At 40.5% G+C, this 13,432-nt stretch overlaps 1 non-coding gene across 1 annotated transcript; it reads right to left on the reverse strand.

The window, feature by feature from the left end:
* Positions 1-1,065: 1,065 nt before the first annotated feature.
* Positions 1,066-1,173, reverse strand: LOC112745347 (small nucleolar RNA R71). The gene has a single exon (XR_003173281.1). It is a non-coding gene; the product is annotated as a small nucleolar RNA R71 (small nucleolar RNA).
* Positions 1,174-13,432: the final 12,259 nt, after the last annotated feature.

Here is a 13,432-nt window from a genome sequence, read left to right on the forward strand (position 1 = left end):
TTTTTCAAAATCAATTTCAAAATCTTTTCTAACTTCTTATCTTTTTCAAAAACGATTCTCAAATCTTTTTCAATTAACTACTTGACTTTTTGTTTGATTTTAAAAGTTGACTATTTCAATCTTATCTTTTTCAAAACTACCTAACTAACTCTCTCTTTCTAATTTTCGAAAATCTCTTCCCTCTTTTTCAAAATTCCTTTTTAATTAACTATTTGGTTTAAATTTTAACTTGATTGAATTTTATTTTTCTTTTTTATTTTTGAATTTCAATTTTAATTTTAAATTAAAACCAAAACTATTTTTCTTTTCTTTTCAATTATTTTCGAACTCTCATCCCTCATCTCCTTCTAATTATTTATTTATTCATCTACTAACACTTCTCTTCCACCCAAAATTCGAACCCCATCTTCTTCTCTGTGTTCGAGTTTTTCTCTTCTCATTCTTGTATTCTTCTCTTCTTATACTTGCATAAGGAATCCCTATACAGTGACATAGAGGATTCCATATTTTCTTTGTTATTTTCTTCTTTTTCATATGAGTAGGAACAAGGATAAGAAAATTCTTGTTGAAGTTGATCCTGAACCTGAAAGGACTCTGAAGAGGAAGCTAAGGGAAGCTAAAGCCCAACTCTCTGAAAAAAATCTGACAGAAATTTTCAAAAAAGAAGAAAACATGGCCGAAAATAATAACAATGCAAGGAAGATGCTTAGTGACTTTACTGCACCAAATTCCAATTTACATGGAAGAAGCATCTCAATTCCTGGCATTGGAGCAAACAACTTTGAGCTTAAACCTCAATTAGTTTCTCTGATGCAACAGAACTGTAAGTTTCATGGACTTCCATCTAAAGATCCTTTTCAGTTCTTAACTGAATTCTTGCAGATCTGTGATATTGTTAAGACCAATGGGGTTGATCCCGAGGTCTACAGGCTTATGCTTTTCCCATTTGCTGTAAGAGACAGAGCTAGAATATGGTTGGACTCTCAACCTAAGGATAGCATGAACTCTTGGGATAAGCTGGTCACGGCTTTCTTAGCCAAGTTCTTTCCTCCTCAAAAGCTTAGTAAGCTTAGAGTGGATGTTCAAACCTTCAAACAGAAAGAAGGTGAATCCCTCTATGAAGCTTGGGAGAGATACAAGGAACTGACCAAAAAGTGTCCTTCTGACATGCTTTCAGAATGGACCATCCTGGATATATTCTATGATGGTCGGTCTGAGCTATCAAAGATGTCACTGGACCATTCTGCAGGTGAATCCATTCACCTAAAGAAAACGCCTGCAGAAGCTCAAGAACTCATTGACATGGTTGCAAATAACCAGTTCATGTACACTTCTGAAAGGAATCCTGTGAGTAATGGGATGTCTATAAGGAAGGAGTTCTTGAAATTGATACTCTGAATGCCATATTGGCTCAGAACAAAATATTGACTCAGCAAGTCAATATGATCTCTCAGAGTATGAATGGATTGAAGGAATCATCCAACAGTACTAAAGAGGCATCTTCTAAAGAAGAAGCTTATGATCCTGAGAACCCTGCAATAGCAGAGGTTAATTACATGGGTGAATCCTATGGAAACACCTATAATCCCTCATGGAGAAATCATCCAAATTTCTCATGGAAGGATCAACAAAAGCCTCAACAAGGCTTTAATAATGGTGGAAGAAACAGGTTTAGTAATAGCAAGCCTTTTCCATCATCCACTTAGCAACAGACAGAGAGGCCTGAGCAGAATCCATCTAACTTAGCAAATATAGTCTCTGATCTATCTAAGGCCACTGTAAGTTTCATGAATGAAACACGGTCCTCCATTAGGAATTTGGAGGCACAAGTGGGCCAGCTGAGTAAAAGAGTCACTAAAACTCCTCCTAGTACTCTCCCAAGCAATACAGAAGAGAATCCAAAAAGAGAGTGCAAGGCCATTGATTGAACCATCATGGCCGAACCTACAAGGGAGGGAGAATACGTGAATCCCAGTGAAGAAGACCTCCTAGGACGTCCAGTGATCAACAAGGAGTTTCCCTCTGAGGAACCAAAGGAATCTGAGGCTCATCTAAAGACCATAGAGATTCCTTTGAACCTTCTTATGCCATTCATGAGCTCTGATGAGTATTCTTCTTCTGAAGAGAATGAAGATGTCACTGAAGAGTAAGTTGCCAAGTACCTTGGTGCAATCATGAAGCTGAATGCCAAATTATTTGGTAATGAGACTTGGGAAGATGAACCTCCCTTGCTCATCAATGAACTGAGTGATCTGGATCAACTGACATTGCCTCAGAAGAAACAGGATCCTGGAAAGTTCTTAATACCTTGTACCATAGGCACCATGACCTTTGAGAAGGCTCTATGTGACCTTGGGTCAGGGATAAACCTCATGCCACTCTCTGTAATGGAGAAACTGGGAATCTTTGAAGTGTAAGCTGCTAGAATCTCATTAGAGATGGCAGACAACTCAAGAAAACAGGCTTATGGACAAGTAGAGGACGTGCTAGTAAAGGTTAAAGGCATTTACATCCCTGCTGATTTCATAATCCTAGACACTGGGAAGGATGAGGATGAATCCATCATCCTTGGAAGACCTTCCTAGCCACAGCAAGAGCTGTGATTGATGTGGACAGAGGAGAATTGATCCTTCAACTGAATGAGGACAACCTTGTGTTTAAAACTCAAGGATCTCCTTCTATAACCATGGAGAGGAAGCATGAAAAGCTTCTCTCACTGCAGAGTCAACCAAAGCCTCAAAGTCAAACTCTAAGTTTGGTGTTGGGAGGCCACAACCAAACTCTAAGTTTGGTATTGAACCCCCACATTCAAACTCTAAGTTTGGTGTTGAGAGGTTCCAACAATGCTCTGAACATCTGTGAGGCTCCATGAGAGCTCACTGTCAAGCTATTGACATTAAAGAAACGCTTGTTGGGAGGCAACCCAATGTTATCTAATTATATTTATTTATTTTCCATTGTTATTTTATGTGTTCTTTAGGTTGATGATCATGTGAAGTCACAAAAACTACTAAAAAAAAAACAGAATGAAAAATAGAATGAAAAATAGCACACCCTGGAGGAGAACAGTCAGGCATTTAAACGCCAGAAACAAGCATCTGTCTGGCGTTTAACGCCAGAAACAGGCACCAAGCTAATGTTTAACGCCAGAAACAAGCATCTACCTGGCGTTAAACGCCAGAACAAAGCATGGAAGTGGCATTTAACGCCAGAAATAGGCAGCAGTCTGGCGTTAAACGCCAGGATTGCACAGCAAGGGCGTTTTACATGCCTAATTGGAGCAGGGATGTTAAGTCCTTGACCTCACTTGATCTGTGAACCCCACAGGATCCCCTCAGGATCTGTGGACCCACAGGATCCCCACCTAACCTTATTCTCTCCTCTTCATACCCTTTCATAACTCTCTTCCCCAAATACCCCTCACCAATCACTTCTATCTTCTCTTCTCCATAAACCCCACCTACCTTCAAATTCAAACTATTTTCCCTCCTAAACCCAACCCTAACGGCAGAAACTTTACCCTCCCCCCACTTCTATATAAACCCCTCATTCCTTCTTCTTTTTCACATAACACAATCCTAAATTCACCCTTGGCCGAAAATACCTCACCCTCCATCTCCTCTATTTTCTTCTTCTTCTACTATTTTTCTTTCTTTTTTTGCTCGGAGATGAGAAAATATTTTAAGTTTGGTGTGGTAAAAAGCATTGCTTTTTGTTTTTTCATAACCATTTATGGCACATAAGGCCAGAGAAACCTCTAGAAAGAGGAAAGGGAAGGCAATTGCTTCCACCTCTGAGCCATGAGAGATGGAGAGATTCATCTCAAAGGTCCATCAAGACCACTTCTATGAAGTTGTGGCCAAGAAGAAAGTGATCCCTGAGGTTCCTTTCAAGCTCAAGAAGAATGAGTATCCAGAGATCCGACTTGAAATCCAAAGAAGAGGCTGGGAAGTTCTCACCAACCCCATTCAACAAGTCGGGATCCTAATGGTTCAAGAGTTCTATGCAAACGCATGGATCATTAGGAACCATGATCAAAGTGTGAACCCGAATCCAAAGCATTGGCTTACCATGGTTCGGGGGAAATACTTAGATTTTAGTGCTGAAAATGTAAGGCTGGCGTTCAACTTGCCAATGATGGAAGAGAACGCACGCCCCTACACAAGAAGGGTCAACTTTGATCAAAGGTTGGACCAAGTCCTCATAGACATATGTGAGGAAGGAGCTCAATGGAAAATTGACTCAAGAGGCAAGCCGGTTCAATTAAGAAGGCATGATCTCAAACCAGTGGCTAGGGGATGGCTAGAGTTCATTCAACGCTCAATCATTCCTACTAGTAACCGGTCTGAAGTTACTATAGACCAGGCCATCATGATCCATAGTATCATGATTGGAGAAGAGGTGGAAGTTCATGGGATTATACCTCAAGAATTCTACAAGGTGGCTGACAAGTCCTCCACTTGGGCAAGGTTAGCCTTTCCTCACCTCATATGCCACCTCTGCAATTCGGCTGGAATTGACATAGAGGGAGACATCCTCATTGAAGAGGACAAGCCCATTACTAAGAAAAGGATGAAGCAAATAAGAGATCATGGACCTCAACATGAGCATGAGGAAATTCCTCACCATGAAATCCCTGAGATGCCTCAGGGGATGCACTTTCCTCCACAGAATTATTGGGAACAAATCAACACTTCCCTAGGAGAATTAAGTTCCAACATGGGACAACTAAGGGTGGAGCATCAAGAGCACTCCATCATCCTCCATGAAATTAGAGAAGATCAAAGAGCTATGAGGGAGGAGCAAGAAAGACAAGGAAGAGACATAGAGGAGCTCAAGAGCACCATTGGTTCTTCAATAAGAGGAAGACGCCACCCTCACTAAGTGGACTCATTCCTTAATCTCCTTGTTTATTTATTTTTCTGTTTTCGGTTTCCATGCTTCATGTTTAATTATGTTTGTGTCTTTACTATATGATCATTAGTGTCTAAGTGGTGCACGAAATTGTGACGTCAATGTTCACATTACTCTCTTACAACATCGCATAACTAACCAGCAAGTGCATTGGGTCGTCCAAGTAATACCTTACGTGAGTAAGGGTCGATCCCACGGAGATTGTTGGCTTGAAGCAACCTATGGTTATCTCGTAACTCTTAGTCAGGATATAATATCAATAATAATTTTTAGTTTGAATTGTAAAAAGTAAAAAGGGCAGAACACAAATTATATTTGTATGCAGTAATAGAGAATATGTTGGAGTTTTGGAGATGCTTTGTCTTCTGAAATTCTGCTTTCCTCTGTCTTCTTGTTCACGCACGCACGTCCTCCTATGGCAAGCTGTGTGTTGGTGGATCACTGTTGTCAATGGCTACCATCCTTCCTTTCAGTGAAAAGGGTCCAGGTGCGCAGTCACCGCACGGCTAATCATTTGCAGGTTCTCAATCGTACTGGAATAGGATTTACTATCCATTTGCGTCTGTCACTACGCCCAGCACTCGTGAGTTTGAAGTTTGTCACAGCCATCCAATCCCAGAATCCTACTCGGAATACCACAGACAAGGTTTAGACTTTCCGGATTCTCATGAATGCCGCCATCAATCTAGCTTATACCACGGAGATTCTGATTAAGGAATCTAAGAGATACTCATTCAATCTGATGTAGAACGGAGGTGATTGTCAGACACACATTCATGGATTGAGGAAGGTGATGAGTGTCATGAATCATCACCTTCTCCATAATTAAGCGTGAATGGATATCTTAGATAGGAACACGCATATTTGAATGGAAAACAGAAATACTTGCATTAATTCATTGAGACACAGCAGAGCTCCTCACCCCCAACAATGGAGTTTAGAGACTCATGCCGTCAAAGAGTACAAATTTCAGATCTAAAATGTCATGAGATACAAAATAAATCTCTAAAAGTTGTAAAAATACTAAACTAGCAACCTAGGTTTACAGAAAATGAGTAAACTATGACAGATAGTGCAGAAATCCACTTATGGGGCCCACATGGTGTGTGTTGGGGCTGAGACTAAAGCTTTTCACGTGCCTGGGCTGTTTTGGGCGTTCAACGCCAGGCTGTAACCTGTTTCTGGCGTTGAACTCCAACTTGTAACGTGTTTCTGGCACTGGACGCCAGACTGCAACATGGAACTGGAGTTGAACGCCAGTTTACGTCGTCTATCCTTGAGCAAAGTATGGACTATTATATATTGCTGGAAAGCCCTAGATGTCTACTTTCCAACTCAATTGGAAGCGCGTCAATTGAACTTTTGTAGCTCCAGAAATTCCATTCCGAGTGCAGAGAGGTTAGGATCCAACAGCATCAGCCGTCCTTTTTCAGCCTGAATCAAATTTTTGCTCAGCTCCCTCAATTTCAGCCAGAAAATACCTGAAATTACAAAAAAACACACAAACTCATAGTAAAGTCCAGAAATATGAATTTTGCCTAGAAATTAATGAAAATAAACTAAAAACTAACTAAAACATACTAAAAACTATATGAAATTAACCCCAAAAAGCGTATAAAATATCCGCTCATCACAACACCAAACTTGAACTGTTGCTTGTCCCCAAGAAACTAGACAAATAAAATAGAATACAAATGAGTCAAGAAACAATAATATCTCAGAGTTTTTGAGTAAAGCTCAGATTCTAATTAAATGAGCGGGGATAGTAGCTTTTTGCTTCCGAACAGTTTTGGCATCTCACTTTATCCATTGAAGCTCAGAATGATTGGCATCTATAGGAACTTAAAATTCAGATAGTGTTATTAATTCTCCTAGTTCAGTATGTTGATTCTTGAACACAGCTACTTTTATGAGTCTTGGCCGTGGCCCTAAGCACTTTGTTTTCCAGTATTACCACCGGATACATAAATGCCACAGACACATAATTGGGTGAACCTTTTCAGATTGTGACTTAGCTTTGCTAAAGCCCCCAATTAGAGGTGTCCAGGGTTCTTAAGCACACTCTTCTTTTCGCTTTGGACCTTGACTTTAACCGCTCAGTCTCAAGTTTTCACTTGACACCTTCACGCCACAAGCACATGGTTAAGGACAGCTTGGTTTAGCCGCTTAGACCAGGATTTGATTCCCTTAGGCCCTCCTATCCACTGATGCTCAAAGCCTTGGATCCTTTGTATTACCCTTGCCTTTTGGTTTTAAGGGTTATTGGCTTTTTTTGCTTGCTTTTTTTTTTTGCAAGCTTTGTATTCACTGCTTTTTCTTGCTTCAAGAATCATTTTTATGATTTTTCAGATTACCAATAACATGTCTCATGTTTATCATTCTTTCAAGAGCCAACATATTTAACATTCAAGAACATCAAATTCCAAAGACATATGCACTGTTCAAGCATTCATTCAGAAGGCAGAAAGCATTGCCACCACATGTAATTAATCAGAATTTTTTGTATTAAAAACTCGAGAAATATTGCCTCCTTATCCTAAAGAAAATCTTCTATTTTATTCATGTTTAATGATGATGAGAAAAATAAATTATAGCTTAATTGGAGATAAAATCAAGATATAGATACTAATTACTACTACTTATATGTAACTTCTAAGGTAAAGCATAAATAAGAGCACTTATCACAGGGTTAAGGCTAAGATTGGAACTCAACAACCTTAAGGTTGGGAAGTGGATGTTCCTCTACTCTGTGGGGTGCTTGGTCCTTCAAGAGATAACTTCTGACGCTTCAGTTCCTTGAAGTCACGCCCTTGCTCTTCTTGTTCCCTAAGTAGTTTGCAGAGCATGCTATGTTGATTTTGCTGTTCTTCTTTTATTTGGTCCATAGCTTCTTGCAACTTAGTAACAGATGCTTCAAGATGTTCCCAGTATTCAAATTGAGGGAGTTCTGGTAGAAATTCTTGCGCCCTCCTCTTGATGGGGTCATCCTGCATTTGTTGTTTTTCCATTGTGATTTTAGTGATTGGTTGCTCCACTGAGATATACTCTGTTATTCCCATCTTTACTCCAGTATCTTTGCAGAGCATAGAGATTAGGCTTGGATAAGCTAACCTGGCATCCTTGGAGTTCATGTTTGCGAGTATGTAGAATTCAAATGGAATCAGTTGATGAACTTCTACTTCTTTTCCCAACATAATGCAATGGATCATCACTGCTCTTTTAACGTTGACTTCAGAACGGTTGCTGGTGGGCAATATAGAACGCCCAATGAAGTCCAGCCATCCTCTGGCGACTGGTTTGAGATCTTCTCTCTTGAGTTGATTTGGGACACCCCTTGTGCTAGTGGTCCACCTGGCTCCAGGGATGCATATATCCTCTAGAATCTTATCCAGGCCCTTGTTTGTTCTCATCATTCTCCTATTGAAGGAGTCTGGGTCATCTTTTAGCTGAGGTAGCTTAAAGATCTCCCTGATTTTGTTAGGGTGGATGTGAACAATCTTTCCTCTGACCGCAATCCTATAGTCATAGAGGGCAGTTCTAGATATTCTCTGCCTGTCTGTTTGCCACAGATTAGCGTAGAATTCCTTAACCATATTCCTTACCACTTTCGTTTCAGGATTACCTAGGACTTCCCAGTTCCTGTTTCGAATCTGCTCTTGGATCTCTGGGTATTTATCTTCTTTCAGATCGAACTTGACTTCCGAGATCACTGATCTTAGACCTATTATTTTGTAGTAATGGTCTAAATGTTCTTTGGTTAAGAACCTCCCTTGATTCCAAAGTGGTTTTGGAACACTCTTTTTCTTGCCTCTTGGAGTGGGTTGTTTTCCTTTAGGAGCCATGATCTTAGTGGGTATGGTTTAGTGATCACAGATAAACACACCAAACTTAGAGGTTTGCTTGTCCTCAAGCAAAAGAAAGAAAGGAGAGGGATAGAAGGAGAGCGAGTGTTGAATGGTGGATGAGAGGAGGGAGGCCGAATGTGTTTTTAAAAGGGAGGGGGTGGGTTTTCGAAAATAGGGAGAAAGATAAGATAGAAGATATGATTTAAAAAGAAATAAGTATGATAAGAAAAGATATAATTTAAAATTGAAGAGATATGAAAGATATTTGAAAAAGATAAATTTGAATTTTTGAAAAAGATAATATGGAGATTTAAAAAAAGATATTGATTAGTTGAAAAGATTTTAGAATGAAAAGAGATAGATTTGTTTTGAAAATTTGAAAAAGAGTTGAATTGGATTGAAAAAAGGATTTGTGCTTATGGATTAAGATACATTTGATATTTTTAAAGTAGGGTTTTTAGAAATTAGGGATTTTAGAAATCAGGGTTTGTAACATGTTTATGCAAGAAATCATAAATTGAAACATGAAAATTAAAATTAAAATGAAAAATATGAAGTAAAAACGAAATTACCTCCTCCCCACCATGCTGGCGTTTGAACGGCCAAACGCTGCATGTTTTGGGCGTTCAACGCCCAACTGCTGCTTCTCCTGAACGCCCAGTAGTTGCTTCTTTCTGGTGTTGAACGCCAGGAACTCCTTTGTCACTGGGCGTTTTTCTGAACGCCCAGGACGCTATAAATCTGGCGTTAAACGCCCAGAAGGAGCTTCTTTCTGGCGTTCAACGCCCAGAAGATGCTTCTTTCTGGCGTTTAACGCCCAGATGGCTATCCTTACTAGCGTTCAACGCCCAGTGGATGCTTCTTTTGGGTGTTGAACGCCCAAAACAGACTTTTACTGGTGTTTTCTTGCCAGTGAGCTCTTTTTCTCTGTTTTGTGTGCAGAATCCTTTTGTAACCCTGTAAACTTATACAATTGACTCTTTACCTTAGTATCAATGAACTTTATATAAACAAATAAAATCAAGAATATGGCAAAATGCTTAGAGGAAGTGATTCCCCATGGCTGGGTTGCCTCCCAGCAAGCACTTCTTTATTGTCTTTAGTTGGACCTTGCTGAGTTTTTAATCTAGCCTCAGCCTTGAGCACTCTTGCTCAACATTGCCTTCAAGATAGTGCTTGATTCTCTGTCCATTAACAATGAACTTCTTATCAGAATCAATATCTTGAATCTCCACATAACCATATGGTGATACACTTGTAATCACATATGGTCCCCTCCACCGGGATTTTAGTTTCCCGGGGAATAGCCTGAGCCTAGAGTTAAACAACAGAACCTTTTGTCCTGGTTCAAAGGTTCTAGATGACAGCTTTCTGTCATGCCACCTTTTTTATTTCTCTTTGTAAAGCTTGGCATTTTCGAAAGCAGTGAATCTGAATTCCTCTAGCTCATTCAGCTGGAGCAATCTTTTCTCTCCATCTAATTTGGCATCAAAGTTAAGGAACCTGGTTGCCCAGTAGGCCTTATGTTCCAGTTCCACGGGCAGGTGACAAGCCTTACCATACACAAGTTGGTAAGAAGAGGTCCTTATGGGAGTCTTGAATGCTGTTCTGTAAGCCCACAGAGAATCATCCAAACTTCGTGCCCAATCCTTTCTACGGGTACTTACAGTCCGTTTCAGGATTCTTTTTAGTTCTCTATTAGAGACTTCAGCTTGCCCATTTGTCTGTGGATGATATAGAGTCGCCACCTTATGGCGAATCCCGTACCAGACCATGGCAGAGTAAAGCTGTTTGTTGCAGAAGTGAGTGCCCCCATCACTGATTAGTACCCTAGGGACACCAAACCTGCTGAATATATGTTTCTGGAGGAACTTCAGTACTATTTTAGTATCGTTGGTAGGTGTGGCAATGGCCTCTACCCATTTTGATACATAGTCAACTGCCACCACAATATAAGTGTTTGAGTATGATGGTGGGAAAGGCCCCATGAAATCAATTCCCCATACATCAAACAACTCAATCTCCAAGGTTCCTTGTTGAGGCATGGCATAACTATGAGGCAAATTACCAGCTCTCTGGCAACTGTCACAGTTACGTACAAACTCTCGGGAATCTCTATAGAGTGTAGGCCAGTAGAAACCACATTGGAGGACCTTGGTGGCTGTTCGCTCACCTCCGAAATGGCCTCCATATTGTGATCCATGGCAATGCCATAGGATCCTCTGTGCTTCTTCTCTAGGCACACACCTACGGATTATTCCGTCTGCACATCTCTTAAAGAGATAGGGTTCATCCCACAAGTAGTACTTTGCATCAGAAATTAATTTTTTCTTTTGCTGCCTGCTGTACGCCTTAGGTATGAACCTTGCAGCTTTATAGTTTGCAATGTCTGCAAACCATGGTGTTTCCTGAATGGCGAACAAATGCTCATCTGAAAAGGTTTCAGAGATTTCAATAGAGGGAGAGGGCGCCCTTTCTACTGGCTCTATTCAGGACAGATGATCAGCCACTTGGTTTTCTGTCCCTTTTCTGTCTCTTATTTCTATATCAAACTCTTACAGAAGCAATACCCATCTTATAAGCCTGGGTTTTGAATCCTGCTTTGTAAGTAGATATTTAAGAGAAGCATGGTCAGTGTACACAATCACTTTTGATCCTACTAAGTATGATCTAAACTTGTCAATGGCATAGACCACTGCAAGCAATTCCTTTTCTGTGGTTGTGTAATTTTTCTGGGCATCATTTAGAACACGGCTAGCATAATAAATGACATGCAGAAGTTTGTCATGCCTCTGCCCCAGTACTGCACTAATGGCGTGATCACTGGCATCACACATTAATTCGAATGGCAATGTTCAGTCTGGTGCAGAGATAACTGGTGCTGTGACCAGCTTAGATTTTAGAGTTTCAAACGCCTGTAGGCACTCTGTGTCAAACACAAATAGTGTGTCAGCAGCTAGCAGATTGCTTAGAGGTTTTGCAATTTTTGAAAAATACTTTATAAACCTCTTGTAGAATCCTGCATGCCCCAGAAAGCTTCTGATTGCCTTAACATTGGAAGGTGGTGGTAATTTTTCAATTACCTCTATTTTAGCCTAATCCACCTCTATTCCCTTGTTTGAAATTTTATGCCTAAGGACAATCCCTTCAGTCACCATAAAGTGACATTTTTCCCAGTTTAAAACCAGGCTGGTCTCTTGGCATCTTTTCAAAACCAGTGTCAGGTGATCAAGACAGGAGCTGAATGAGTCTCCATATACTGAGAAGTCATCCATGAAGACTTCCAAAAAATTTTCCACCATATCAGAGAAAATAGAGAGCATGCATCTCTGAAAGGTTGCAAGCGCATTACACAGCCCAAAAGGCATCCTTCTGTAAGCAAATACTCCAGATGGACATGTGAATGCTGTTTTCTCTTGATCCTGGAGATCTACTGCAATTTGGTTGTAGCCTGAATAGCCATCCAAAAAGCAGTAATAATTATGACCTGCTAGTCTTTCTAGCATCTGGTCTATGAATGGTAAAGGAAAATGATCTTTTCTGGTGGCTGTATTGAGCCTTCTGTAATCAATACACATGCGCCACCCTGTAACTGTTCTTGTAGGAACCAGTTCATTTTTTTCATTATGAACCACTGTCATGCCTCCCTTTTTAGGGACAACTTGAACAGGACTCACCCAGGGGCTATCAGAAATAGGATAAATAATCCCAGCCTCTAGTAATTTGGTGACCTCTTTCTGCACCACTTCCTTCATTGCAGGATTTAGCCGCCTCTGTGGTTGAACCACTGGCTTAGCATTGTCCTCCAATAAGATCTTGTGCATGCATCTAGCTGGGCTTATGCCCTTAAGGTCACTTATGGACCACCCAAGAGCTGTCTTGTGTGTCCTTAGCACTTGAATTAGTGCTTCCTCTTCCTGTGGATTTAAAGCGGAGCTTATGATCACTGGAAAAATATCACCTTCTCCCAGAAATGCATATTTCAGGGATGGTGGTAATGGTTTAAGCTCGGGTTTAGGAGGTTTTTCCTCTTCCTGAGGAATTTTCAGAGACTCTTTCAATTCCTCTGAATCCTCTAGATCAGGTGGAACATCTTTAAAGATGTTCTCCAGCTCTGATTCGAGACTCTCAGCCATGTTGATCTCTTCTACCAAAGAGTCAATAAGATCAACTTTCATGCAGTCTTTTGGTGTGTCTGGATGCTGCATGGCATTGACAGCATTCAACTTAAACTCATCCTCATTGACTCTCAGGGTTATTTTCCCCTGTTGGACATCAATGAGAGTTCGTCCAGTTGCTAGGAAAGGTCTTCCTAGAATGAGAGTAGCACTCTTGTGCTCCTCCATCTCCAGCACTACAAAGTCAGTGGGAAAGGCGAATGGCCCAACCCTGACAATCATGTCCTCAATCACGCCTGATGGGTATTTAATGGAGCCATCAGCAAGTTGGAGACATATCCGAGTTGGTTTAACTTCTTCAGTTAAACCAAGCTTTCTGATAGTGGATGCAGGTATTAGGTTGATGCTTGCCCCAAGATCGCATAAAGCTGTCCTGGTGCAATTTCCCTCTAATGTGCATGGTATCAGAAAGCTTCCAGGATCTTTAAGCTTTTCAGAAAAGCTTTTCAGAATGACTACACTGCATTCTTCAGTGAGGAGAACTCTTTCAGTTTC

Source organism: Arachis hypogaea, chromosome 14 (assembly GCF_003086295.3).
Source record: "Arachis hypogaea cultivar Tifrunner chromosome 14, arahy.Tifrunner.gnm2.J5K5, whole genome shotgun sequence".
Classification (NCBI taxonomy): Eukaryota; Viridiplantae; Streptophyta; class Magnoliopsida; order Fabales; family Fabaceae; genus Arachis; species Arachis hypogaea.